Here is a 12,686-nt window from a genome sequence, read left to right on the forward strand (position 1 = left end):
TTTCCCAACAAAAGACACATACTCCTCTGAACACATTTGACTGAAAATGGAGCGGAAGCTGTAGTTCAAAGCTAATTACATCTTGCTAGATCTTCTTTTCTCAGTTATTCATGTCTGCTAACACATGCTCCTGCTTAGCAGTCCTCACTGTTCTCGGCCTTCAGCAGAGCCATCCACATATCTTCCTGCCGTTAACTCACACCATAAAAATACACACAAGCAGAAAACAGCAGTTAAAAACTTTAAGCTTTCTTTTTGCACAAATCAATCAGTAATAGCTGGCGTGACTGGCAGCATAAAATATGTTTTTCATTCCAGCCTTTGAGATGAAAACTCTTCAGAAACTTCCAGCTTTAGGGGACTAGATTAGAGAGATCAAATTGATTAAAGGGTTTGTTAAAGTCTAGTTCAGACACAATGTATGCTTCTTCCAGACTGGTCCAAATTGGTTTAGGTGGTTGATCTGGCGGTCAGAATACCATAGCTCTGGAAGGAAACCATGTGTTTGTGGGTGGTTGCATTTTTCTGTTGTAGTTTGAAAGTTGTATTGACTTATATTTCCAGTAAACTAAACCAGCTTCTGAGTTTGGAATGACATGGTGCCATTACACTAATTCAGTTACTACCCACATCACAGTGTCCATGTGGGGGAGGTAGGGAATACTAAGGATAATGTGGCCCACTTAATAAATGGAGGGGAATCCTGGCAGAGAAGGCAGATTCACAGAACACCTTCTTTGCATCAGTGTTCATTGACAAGAATAGCTCTTAGGGTTCTCTCACCCCAGAGACCAGGATAAAAGAGTGTTTGAAGAAAGTGTTGTTGCATTGGTCAAGCAGGATTATGCTTGAGAACATCCAGACAAACATGACATCCACAAGTCCATGGGCCCTAATGGGATGCATCCACAAGTGCTGATAGAGCTGATGGGCCCCATAACCAGACCACTCAGGATCTTCTTTGGTAAGAAGATTTGGAAATCTCATGGTAGTCAGGAGAGGTGCCTGAGGACTGGAAGCCAACGAATGCTATACCTGGCTTCAAAAAGAAGAAGAAAGGAGGGCCCAAGGGACTGCTGGAAGTCAGTCTCACCTCAGTCCCTGGAACACTTCATTTGGGAGGTCATCTTTGTCCACATGAATGACAAGGGGTGATCAGGAGCAGTCAGAAAGGATTCACTAATAATAAATCTTTCTTGACCAACCTGAGTGCCTTCAACAATGAGAAAACTACCTGGATGGATGAGGGGAGAGCAGTGGATGTTTTCTGTCCTGACTTTTGTAAGCCTTTCAACATTTTCACTCAACATCCATATAGGCAAATTCAGGAAGTGTGGACTGGATGAGTGGATAGTGAAGTGAATTGAGCTGAATGGCACATCCCAGCAAGTTGTAGAGCAGGATCTAGTTGGACGCCTGTCATTAATGGTGCCCCCCACAGTTCAGTACTGGGGCCACTATTTAACTTATTCATCAATGACTTGGGGGAAGGGGCAGGTGCCTCCTCAGCAAGTTAACTGGTGACACAAAGCTGAGAGGGGTGGCTGATACCCCAGAGAGTTGTGCAGCCCTTTGGAAGGATCTCAGCAGGTTGGAGAGATGAGCAGAGAGGAACAGTCTGAAGTTCAGTGCAGGCAAATGTGCAGAGTCCTGCACTTGGGGAAGAATAACCCCATGCACCTACACAGGTTGGGGGCTGAGCTGCAGGGAAGCAGAAAGACCTGGGAAAGCAGAATTTGGGATTCTGGTAGACAACTAGCTGTCAGTGGGCCAGCAGTGTGCTCTTGTAGCCAAGAAGGTCAAACAAATGCTGGAATGTATTAGGAAGAGCATTGCCAGCAGGTCCAGGGGGGTGATCCTGCCTCTCCGTTTAGCTCTGGTGAGGCCCCATTTGGAGTACTGTGAGGAGTTCTGGGCCCCTGAGTACAAGAGACACATGGAGCTCATGGAGCAGGTCCAGGGGAGGGTTGTGAGGATTTCTGGGGGAGTGAAGAATCTCTCTTATGAGGAAAGGCTGGGGGAGGTAGACCAGTTCAGTCTCAAGAAGAAGCAACTGACAGGGGACTTATCAATGTCTGTAAGTTTCTGAATGGAGGATGTCAAAAGGATGCAGCCAGGCTCTGCTCAGTGGTTCCAAACAGTAGGACAAGAGACAATAGGCAGAAACTGATGCACTGATTCACCTGAATATGAGGAAGAATTTCTTTACTGTGCAAGTGACCACATACTGGAACTGATTGCCCAGAGAGGGTGTGAGTCTACTTCAGTGGAGATATTCCAGAACTATCTGGACACAAGTCTATGGCATGTGCTCTAAAATGGCCCTGCTTGAGCAGGGAGATTAGATCAGATGAGCCTCTGTGGTTCCATCCAACCTGACCAATTCTGTGATTCTGCGATTCAGTGATTCAGTGACTGTGAATTTTCCTTGGTCTGTAATGCCTCCAGTGCTCATCAATGGTTTGTGTTTAAGGCATCAGCTAGGTTCAAACTACTCACAACAATGTGTGCAATACAGGCATACATCAACACGTGTACATTTTACCAGTGCACATTTCCCATGTGCTTTCAGCTTTCTTTGATACACCTGACTGCTGTTTACTGTGCAGGCACCATCATTCTCATGTCTGGTGAATCACTTGATTTGAATACATGAATGTTTGCGAGTAATCTCTTTTCTTCATAATTAATTAAGTTGCAGACTCTCAGTAATTGTGCAGCAGATCTCCAAAACCTTCTGTAACAATGCTGTATTGCCATGGCTTTGAGTTATATATCTGTACCACTCCGGATCTCATGTTTATAAATGCACAGTATTTTTTCAGTTTTTAGCTTCTACCCTTGTTTGTAAAACCTAAACATTTATGGAATCACAAGTTAAACAAATACTCCTTGAACATTATGTTGTAATACATGTCGGGCAAAAATAGCTGATATTTGAATAGCACATCAATGATGTACACTTATAGGCATATGTTATTCATCAAATGAGTATTTGATGAAGATAGTAAAATGAGGAAAGATGACTGTGAAATTAGAAGGCTGTAAGTTATTATAAATATACTTACCCTTGCCTTTTTTCCTGTTTTAATGGAATTGAGGCCAAGTCCTTGGTTAAGTAAGAGAAGACAGTGGTGAATTTTAGTAAAGGTGCACTCATCTGCATATCAGACAAATTGCAAGAAAATGGTTTCATTCTTACAATGATTTTTTTCCATAAATCTCCATTTTCTTCTAATTCTTTTAGTCCACTGAGATACTACTTTAATTATTCTGCCCTTGGCCATTACTGATTCATTAAACAGTGCCTAACCAGCCTTAAAAATGATGGAAGTTTGTGACTTAAGTAGGATATACTACAGCCTACTACAGTAGGATATACTACAATCTTTCTCTTTTTACTAAAGAGAAAGATTTCAGTTACCTTCAATGAAGATAGAATGGGGCACGTGATAGGAAATAAAAACTGACTTGAAAATCCTCACTTCTATCTTCACACCGTGCTATGCTTTCTAGGCTCCAACTAAGCAGTCAAATTGTAAGATTTTAAGGTCTCTGTGGGGTAGGGGAATTTTTTGCAGTAGTTGGTCCTCAACTTTAACCTTCTTCTTTGGGAGGAAAAAGGTGCATTGTAAGATGCTCTGAAGCCACCAAGGGCAGCTGTGAGCAGCAAAATGGGCTTGGAGAAAAAATGCCTTGCAACCAATGCACCTACAATACCCTTTACCACATTCCTCACTGAGTCTGTTTCATTAGGACTTACATTTTTGCAGCAAAATATTTTAAGCCAACTGTTTCTTGCACTGAACATAAATCCACCTTTTGATGATGCACATTTATTCTTGGTGGACTAAATTTGTCTTCCCATCAGAGCGTCTTCTGGAAATAACAAATTTAAAATAATGTGGTCTAAAATACTGATAGTCCAGCAGCCTCAGTAGACTTTAATAGTAAATAGCCTGGAAAAAAGTATTTTCTCTTGTTTAGTTACTTGCCACTTTAATCTGACCTTGAATGCAGCTTTCTGGTTTCTTTGCTGATACCTGGCTTTTATGTGGTAACTCTAACTTTTGTATGGATTACATTTTCAGCTCCTCCTTAGAGTCCCATTAATGGCTTTCGTAGGGTTGATCTGGTAAAACATACTAAGAGCATTGAGTGTTCAAGATGCCTTTATTGTAAATGCATACATGTAACTTTTATTGTTTTAAAGGATTCTTTTACCTTCCCGTGTCACAAAGGTGGTTTGACTCCCAGCTCTCTCTGTGCTAAGCAGAAATGGTATTTTTCACTCTAGAGGAATAAAGAGAGAAAGCTGTAAGCAGTGAATGCTAGGAAATGAACATATTTCTGAGTGCACATAGCTGAAGTCTTTTAACTGAACTGACCCACAAAAAGGAAAGGATGAAAAGATACTTTTATTGAAGATAATAGCTCAGTCCTTCCAAAGTCAATGACCAGTACAGTTTATAGCATTTCTATGTTAGTATAGAAATGCTATAAGGATTCAGTTACGGAGTGTGCATTTGGGTATCTGTGTAGGCTCCTGCTGTTCACTTCCCCATTGGCAACTACCCAGTTTCAGCCTGAGTCCTCTTCCAACTGGAGATGCACTCATACCCTTTGTAACGTATAGGCATACAAAAGTATCACCACAAGAATAAAAAAATATCACCACAAATCATGGCAATATCCCTAAACTCGTGCTTGAATTAATGCCAGTGTAGCCATGGAGACATGGAGCTCTTTTAAAATTTTCCATCTGAGGATTTACCCAGCAATTCAGGCAAGCTTGACCTTCATGAAGCTGACCTTCATGTTGCCCCCTGGTATACCCTGAGCCTGCTGCACAACTTATACAACCTGCTGGTTTTGTTAGGAATACTATGTTAAGATTAAAACACAGAAACAGAGGAGAAAGGATCCATTCCTGAGTGAAGCATGCACAGGTATTTTGTTACTGGTTTATCTTCTGAGAATTGTAATTCTGGAATCCATTTAGAATGGCATAGAAATATTTTCAATGACAAACCCTCTATTCATGCTTTCTCTGTAAGCAATTGAAGCTGATAGTTGGAAAATACTGGTATTCATATTTCTCATCAAAGAGAGCAGAGTCATGTAAGTCCTGAAAACATAACATGGATCTCTGGTCTGCAAGCTGTCAACTCCAACTCAAGTGAGAAGTTCCCACGCCTTATCTTTGTATGGAAGAAGACCTGTGTCAAGAAAGTCTTGATCTATGATAGCAAATGGCATTTCTTGACTGTTGTCCTAGGGTGATGTTATGATGCTTGTATCCCCAGTCATCTGTCCTGTTTATGCTGGATATTATGTTCTGTGCCTTCAAGACTGGCTCTGAAAAGCAAAGTTTTGTTTTGTTATCAGCCTGCTCACTCCCCCAGAGTCTGCTGGACACAGATGGTGGTACATAGTGCTGCTTTTGCTTTTTGCTTTTGCTTTTTGTTTTTGCTTTTTGCCTTTGCTCTTGCTCTTTGCTCCTGCTCCTGCTTCTGCTTGCTTTTGCTTTTTTTGCTTGTTAGTTTAGCTGGGCAGTCCAAATTTTTCCCTTGACTGTCTTTCTTTTCCTTTTCTTGGAACCATTTGAACCTGCTCTGGACTGGGACTTGGAAAATACCAAGAGTCTGCACTTTGTGGCCTGCAGCAGCCATTCCCAGCACCAGAGGGACCGATAACAGAGCAACCACTCCCAGGAGAGACTTTCTGAATTTGTCATCTCTTCAGAGCGGTGAAAGAGTTTTGTCATCTGGTGTTGTTCATTTTTTGTGCTGGGGAGTTCTTTGCTTGTTAAATAAACAGGTTTTTTTCCACTTCTTTCTGAGGAAATTCTTCCTGAACCAGGTGGGGGGGGGGGGGGGGAGGGGCCATGGGGGTTTGCTTTCTGGGGGCTCCTTCCAGAGGTTTTCTCCCAAATTTGCCCTAAACCAAGACAACTGTGCTGGTTGTCCTCAGTCTCATGTGTGTGAGAATTAAAGACCTATTTGCAGTGACACCCCTTCAAAGATGTTGGGATGCTAGATCACCTTCAGCAAAGATATTCTCAAATAGCGCTCTAATTTCCTTGAAATATAAAGATAGAGCTAAGGAAGGTAAAATTTAATAAGCCAATGATGGCTTCTTTACAAGATTACAAGAGAGAAAAATAATTTTTTTCCTTCCTATATGTGTCAGAATATGCTTTTGTGCATTGGCAGCAGAAAAAAGAAGGAAAAGCTCAACAAAGAAAAAATGGAAAGAAAGAAAGAAATAGAAAGAATAGAAATAAATAAAAAATTGAAATTTGGGAATAAAGATGAATTTCAGAATAAATTTCTAGAAAAATAATTAATTTGGAACAGCCGGAGGGCTGCTCTTACTCATGTTATCTGGGTTAGATTTCCCTGACTTGAGATCCTGAAGCACAGGACCACTTTTCTTCTGTCCCAACTTAACCTGAACAAGCCTGTGATCAAGAGAAGTCTCAGGATGTGTTGCTGTTCTCTCTGCAGGCCCCAAATTAGCATAATTTCTTCAATCCTAGATTTCACACAGTGATTACTCTTGATAACAAAATGGGTATAATGGATTGACATCCTCATTTTTGTCCTCATAGATCTCTCTACTAACAATGATAAACAGCAGGGAGATTTTAAATATTAAGCACTCTTTAGTCATTAGAATATTAAATGATCTCAATAATACACTTTGCATGTGATTATTTTCCCTAATTCCTCTTTTTTCCCCCTAAGTCTACTAATTTCTAGATTTAAGATGATTCTGTTCCAGACCTGAATTATTTAAGTATTTTTACAGCATTTGTTGTCTTTTTTAATTTTTTCTTAAAATTTATTGTTAATATCATTTTCACATATAGTTATTTAAAAATATTATGGTTTAAATGTCTTGTATCTCTCAGCTACATTGTATTGGTAGTTAGTAACACAGTGACTGCCTTAAAAAGTGAGGTCAACTTCAAATCAACAGAAATAACAAAAACAGTTTGACTTCAGACAAACTCTGTGACTTTGCCTCCTAGATTAAGTTCTAGATAAAGCATAAGATGAAAAAAAATTCTCTTTTCACTCCTTCAGTCCTCTGTCAAGATTGTCAAAGATAATGCTAACTCTTCTAGTATTGTGAAGTAATATATTGTTTTAAAACAAAAACCTTTCATTTGCATCAAAATATCTTTACTTTTGTTATTTAATTTTTTGAAGACATATGGGCTTTCATTGAATTCCTTTGTATACCTTAAACTTTCCATTGCCTTTAGCAGGTGGTGCAGATATTATTTTAGTGGTAATTAAAGTACCTGATTCATTGATTTGTGGATTTGTGTTGATGCAGGATTTGTGTTGATGCAGATCTACTCCACTGTTACTTGGAGGCAGGTTTTTTTGGATACCAGAAATGTTTCAGATCCTCAGCAAGTACATCCTAGGATTTGACATGGGAGTCTTCTGTGTTTTTGTAAATCCTAAACCAACAAAACAGCCAACCAAACAATGTGCATATAAACAAGCAGATGGCAAGACAGAAAATGCTTGTTTCCCTCTTTGTGGTTAACACTTGCAGCAGTTTGGGCTTCATTGTTTCTTGCTGCCTGCAAAATGGTGGCCTTTGGGAGAATGTCTAAAAAAACTAAGTCTGTGTCTTGTCTATTTTTATCAGTAATAACTGTGATGATTTCACAAGAAATCTGATACTCAGAGTGTCCAGTAAACACCAAAATTTCATGTGTAAACATTGAGTTTTATGAAAGCATTCAATACAAGAAATATTTCACAATAACCAACTTTCTTCTAATGGTTTAATGTAATATCCTTCATTAATTATCTCTTTAATGTGACAGATGAATGGCAAGTGATTTGATGCATATCTATAACTCCTTGAAGTATATTGTTCAGTTGAAATCGACAGGTAAATCTCATGGTGTGGTTTGTCTTCCTTACTGGATAAAGCCATTTTACAAACAACTTTGATGCTCAGATTACACAGTCATATTTACCTGACTTTGTGGAATCCTCTGAATCCTTCCCCCTCAGGGAAATCTCCAGGGTATTGCCTTGGAAAGACATAGCATAGAGTTCTCCTGCCCTAGGCAGACCTTGCATCCACCCCAATTCCTTTCCCCACGTGTTGCAAATTCTAGTGGTTTCTCCTTTCCCTGTTTCCTCATTGGTTGTGGCAACCCTGGTGGCTGGCCCTGTCTTCCCTTAGTCTAACGGCCTTTGTCCTACCCTTGGCACCACCCCATGCCATCCCATACTTTACCTTTGCAAAGTACATTGTCTTTTGTCCCTGATTTCCTTTCGGTGTGCTGCTATAAACCTTTGCTGGAACAGAATCATACAGAAGACCCTTCTGCCTCTCTTTGCTGAGCTAGCAATGGTGAGTGTGGTGTGTGTGGACTTGACTGCTTTCCCTGAATGCTTACCCAAGCAGCTTTTCCACAGGACAGGCTTATTGGGAAATAGTCGTAGGTAGCAGCAACTACCATCTAAACCACATGCTGCTGCATGACTTTACACATCTTTTTTCTGGAATAAATATGACTACCATATAGTATGCATTCAAAAGCTGAAAAGTCCATGTTAAACCTATAATTTAATCCATATAAAATCCATGTTAAACCCATAAGAACCCATAGTTGCTACCATTTGTTTGTGCTAGTGTAATGCAAAGTATACTTTCTGGATGGGCTTTTCCAAAGCCCATCGAATCACTTGAATTCACCTAGTTAACTGCAGATTCACTGTTTGGAATATCATTGCACTCTGTTATCTGCAAGATCACGATACAATCATATTCATTTGAATAATTTTTTGGATGCCACTTCTACCACAAGAATGTTAAGCCTAAGATCTGTTTAGAAAATAGGATAAAATGATGCTATCAGACAAATATTGTATTTTAGCTGAGGACAACATGATGTTTCCAACCCAATCTGGTAAGACCATGCACTGTTGTTTTATTAGTGCAAGTTATGATTCATTCATAAACATTGAAGTTGCTTATTGCAACAATAACATTAGTCTCCTTCATTGCTTTCCAGCTAAATTAAAATTGTGATTTTAAAGTCTCATGCTACTTGATCTATAGTAACTGATTTAGAATAAGGTTTCCATCTGAGAAAAATTTAAACATGATGTTTAGTTTAATGTAGAGTTAAATTATATTTTTACTGCATTACTATATGTGGAAAGAGCATACATTACATCTGGCTACAATTTCTTCTGCCAGTTTTTTCTTTTCTTTACATTTCCTGTCAATACTGTGTCTAATATACATATGAAATAGATAGATACACAGAAGGTTGAATCAATAGACAAAGGGATTATGTGAATCACATTTGGACTTCAGTTTTTCTTGAGGAAAAGAGGATTTCTGCAAATTTAAGATTGGTATTCCCTCTATATCTCAAGACAACAGTCTTTGGAGGATTCTTTTGGGAGAAAAGGTGGTAAATAGAATTTTATGTAACAAAACCAATAGATTATCTATACAATGCAAGAGATGCAGGAAAGGAAAAATCCCATGAAATATCAATCTGGTGGAAAACAAAAACAAAAAAAAAAGGAAAAGAAAAATGAAAGAGAGGAATTTTGCAGGATTTAGAATATTCCTTAGGATTTTAATGAACTGTTCAGAGTTTTAGAGAACAAGGTGTTGCTGAGGTGTAGTCAACTGACTAGTTGAATAAGATAGGCTGAGGTTACTCTTCAGCATGATAAAGTAGGAGTGAGACAATTGCAGTGGAATTACCCAAAGACAGTTACCTAATTGCTAAACTGGAAATTACTTTGCATTATTTCTTCTGTTTCAGGCGATCCTTAGGAAATACAAAAATACCTAAAAAAAGAGCTATTTTTCATGAAAGTGATTTAAATTTTTAAAGCAGTAAGAAAAATAGTTGAAAATAAAGTTCCCTTTAGGAACAGTAATAATCAGCCTCATTTTATTTCTGTGTTGTTTGTTCATTATTCTTTTCTTTTGTTTTTAAATTTTTTCTTTAAACCAGATCACAGGCTAGTCCTTGCTAGGAAAAAAAAGGTGTATCAAATTCCCCAAAGTAAAATGTTGATTAAATCTTCCTGATGATTACTGGCTTTGTTGTCCCCCATCATCTGTGCTGTAAATTCCACAAGCCCTAGGGGTAGCAAATAATAGGCTTTCTTTAGCAACCCATGCAAAACAGCACTACAAAAAGTCAATTAAATCCTCAGTTTCTTATTTTGCTTAGACTACTAGAACATAATCTGGACTTCTTAGCACATGATAAAACAAATCAGTCTTTCTCAGGTATGCAGGAAAAGAACTAAAGAAGACCCTAGAAATATATACTGTCACTAAATTCCCACATGTCATTTGACCACAAAATAACATGAACTAAAATAAAAAACATGGTACAGCTACTGAAACACATGAAGAAAAATAACACAAATTCTGCATACTCTACATTGGATATTCATGAAAATATAGCACTATATTGGAGAAGATGCTTTTTCTTTTACTTCCTCCTGTCATTGAAGTAGAAGGCTAAGTGAAAAAGAATAGTTTGCTTTTAAGGGAAAAAAATGAACATTTTTATTTTAAAAGGCCAAATAGCTCAGCAGCTCAGCATGTCCTTTGCAAACCAGAGGAGAAAGTCATCCTGATGTAGCTGTTTAAATTGAAGGGTCAGATGACTGATGGAGTGCATTGTCTGGAGACTTTCACAGTTCAAGTTAATGCTATCAAGCCCTTTAATTACACCAATATACAGCTGATAAGAGGCCCTAATGGCCCTTTCATATCTGTACGGTAACTAGGACATGCACCATATATGGCTGTAAGAGTGATACTTATATGACTTTGTTCTGATAACCAACTTCCTGTCAAATGATGCATTGCAGAAGCTTCTTCCAGCTTCTCACCTCTTTTCCTTTAGTGTTTCACATTGCTAAGTAAAGTTCCAGATATCTAGCAGTGTCTATACATGAAAATATAACAAAGATCTACATTAAATTAACGGGAAAATATGGTTTACTGAAGCATGATTTTCAGCAACATATTAACCCTTAATCCTCTGTCAGCATACCTGATGGATTGCCTGGCCTTTTGTTTCATTTTTTCCAATTACTAACTTCAGTACATAAACTAATATTTATAATTTAAACAGAACTAAGTAGTGACTGCAACACTGTAGCATTAACTTTGCTGTTTACTCTGGTTATGCAGTTTCTCAGTGAACGTAACTGTTCCTACACATGCCCATACCTATAGCTTTACATATAGCTATACTTCTACATATATCTTTACTTTTGTCAGTTATTGTTTAGATTCATTTTCTTATCTTGGGGAAAACAGTGGAAAGAATAAGGGTTGGACTACTATAGTAAGTATGAACATAAAGTTTACATAAATATCATCTCCTGTTTAGCACTTAAAGGATGTAAAACTGGTGAGCAGGAGTGCTGTACCCCACTGGGAATATTCATGTTGGGTTTCCACTGGAGCAGGGAGTTTCACTCATAAACAGAGAAAACTGTGCGTTTTGAGAAATGAAGATGTGTTACAAAGGAGAGTGACATAAGAGTCCCCAGGCAGGTGCAAAGGAGAGACGCTTTATTGCAAAAACCAGGCCTTTTTAAGCAGTTAGGCCTTTACCAGTTACATAGTTTTAAAACTTAACAAACATAATCTAACCAACTACAACACACCATGATGTGAGCATGTAATGGTTATATAACTTGTTTTTCTACCTCTAATTCAGCTGAGTGACTTTCCTATAGACCTTTTCTACTTAGCTGAAGTAGCAGGCCTGAGCCATGACTTTACAAGGATAAAAAGCCCCTTATTTTGTAAGGTTTTACCTATACGCAACAGAGATGCTTCCCTGAATATCATATGCCATTTCTGACATGTATGTGCTTCTGGAAGAGAAGAAAACCAATTCTATAGGAAACTGTAGTGACACTTCCCATTGCACTTCACTCACAAAATCATGGTGAACACATCATGTTCTGCACCTTCTGACTTCAGTCCATCAAAGCATATTTAGTATCTGTTTCAATGAAGCTCGATTTTTTACTTTAATGACCAATACCAGTATCCTTAAAGTTAAATGTGTTCTGAAGTTAAACGTGTTCTGTGTGTGAGCTGAAGTGTTCCTCTGGTTGGAGTCTTTGCACAGTGAAAATGCAGATCTGGAGCACTAAGTTGTTGTCATTCTGAGAAATGCAACAATTTAGAGGAAATATCCCTGTAAAGAGATATGAAATGGAAGATCTCATCTCCTGCTGAACAATTATAAGGCTTCTGACTGTTTTGGGAAGTAGCATGCAAATTTCCTGGCATGCACATGTAAAATGGATTATTATTGTATTAAAAACTAGTTTCCCCCAAACGTTTGTTTCTCATCTGGCATCAAATAGAGTTTAATTGCAAGTTGTTTTATGCCATTTTCAAAACTTCCTAAAGTTCCCTTCTATACACATCTCATTATATCTCAGTAGGGTTCATGTTTGTACCACCTGCTCACAATTGGGAACACTTACCCTAATGTCTCTGCAAAAAAATTTAGCACTAGAGTCCTTCTGACAATGCAGTTGCAATCATCACTACAGTGCTTTTTTGTAAGCCATTTCTGGGGGTTATGTTAAGAGAAGAAATATGTGAGTTTCAATATTTTCTTTGATTTAAGA

Source organism: Vidua chalybeata, chromosome Z (genome assembly GCF_026979565.1).
Source record: "Vidua chalybeata isolate OUT-0048 chromosome Z, bVidCha1 merged haplotype, whole genome shotgun sequence".
Classification (NCBI taxonomy): Eukaryota; Metazoa; Chordata; class Aves; order Passeriformes; family Viduidae; genus Vidua; species Vidua chalybeata.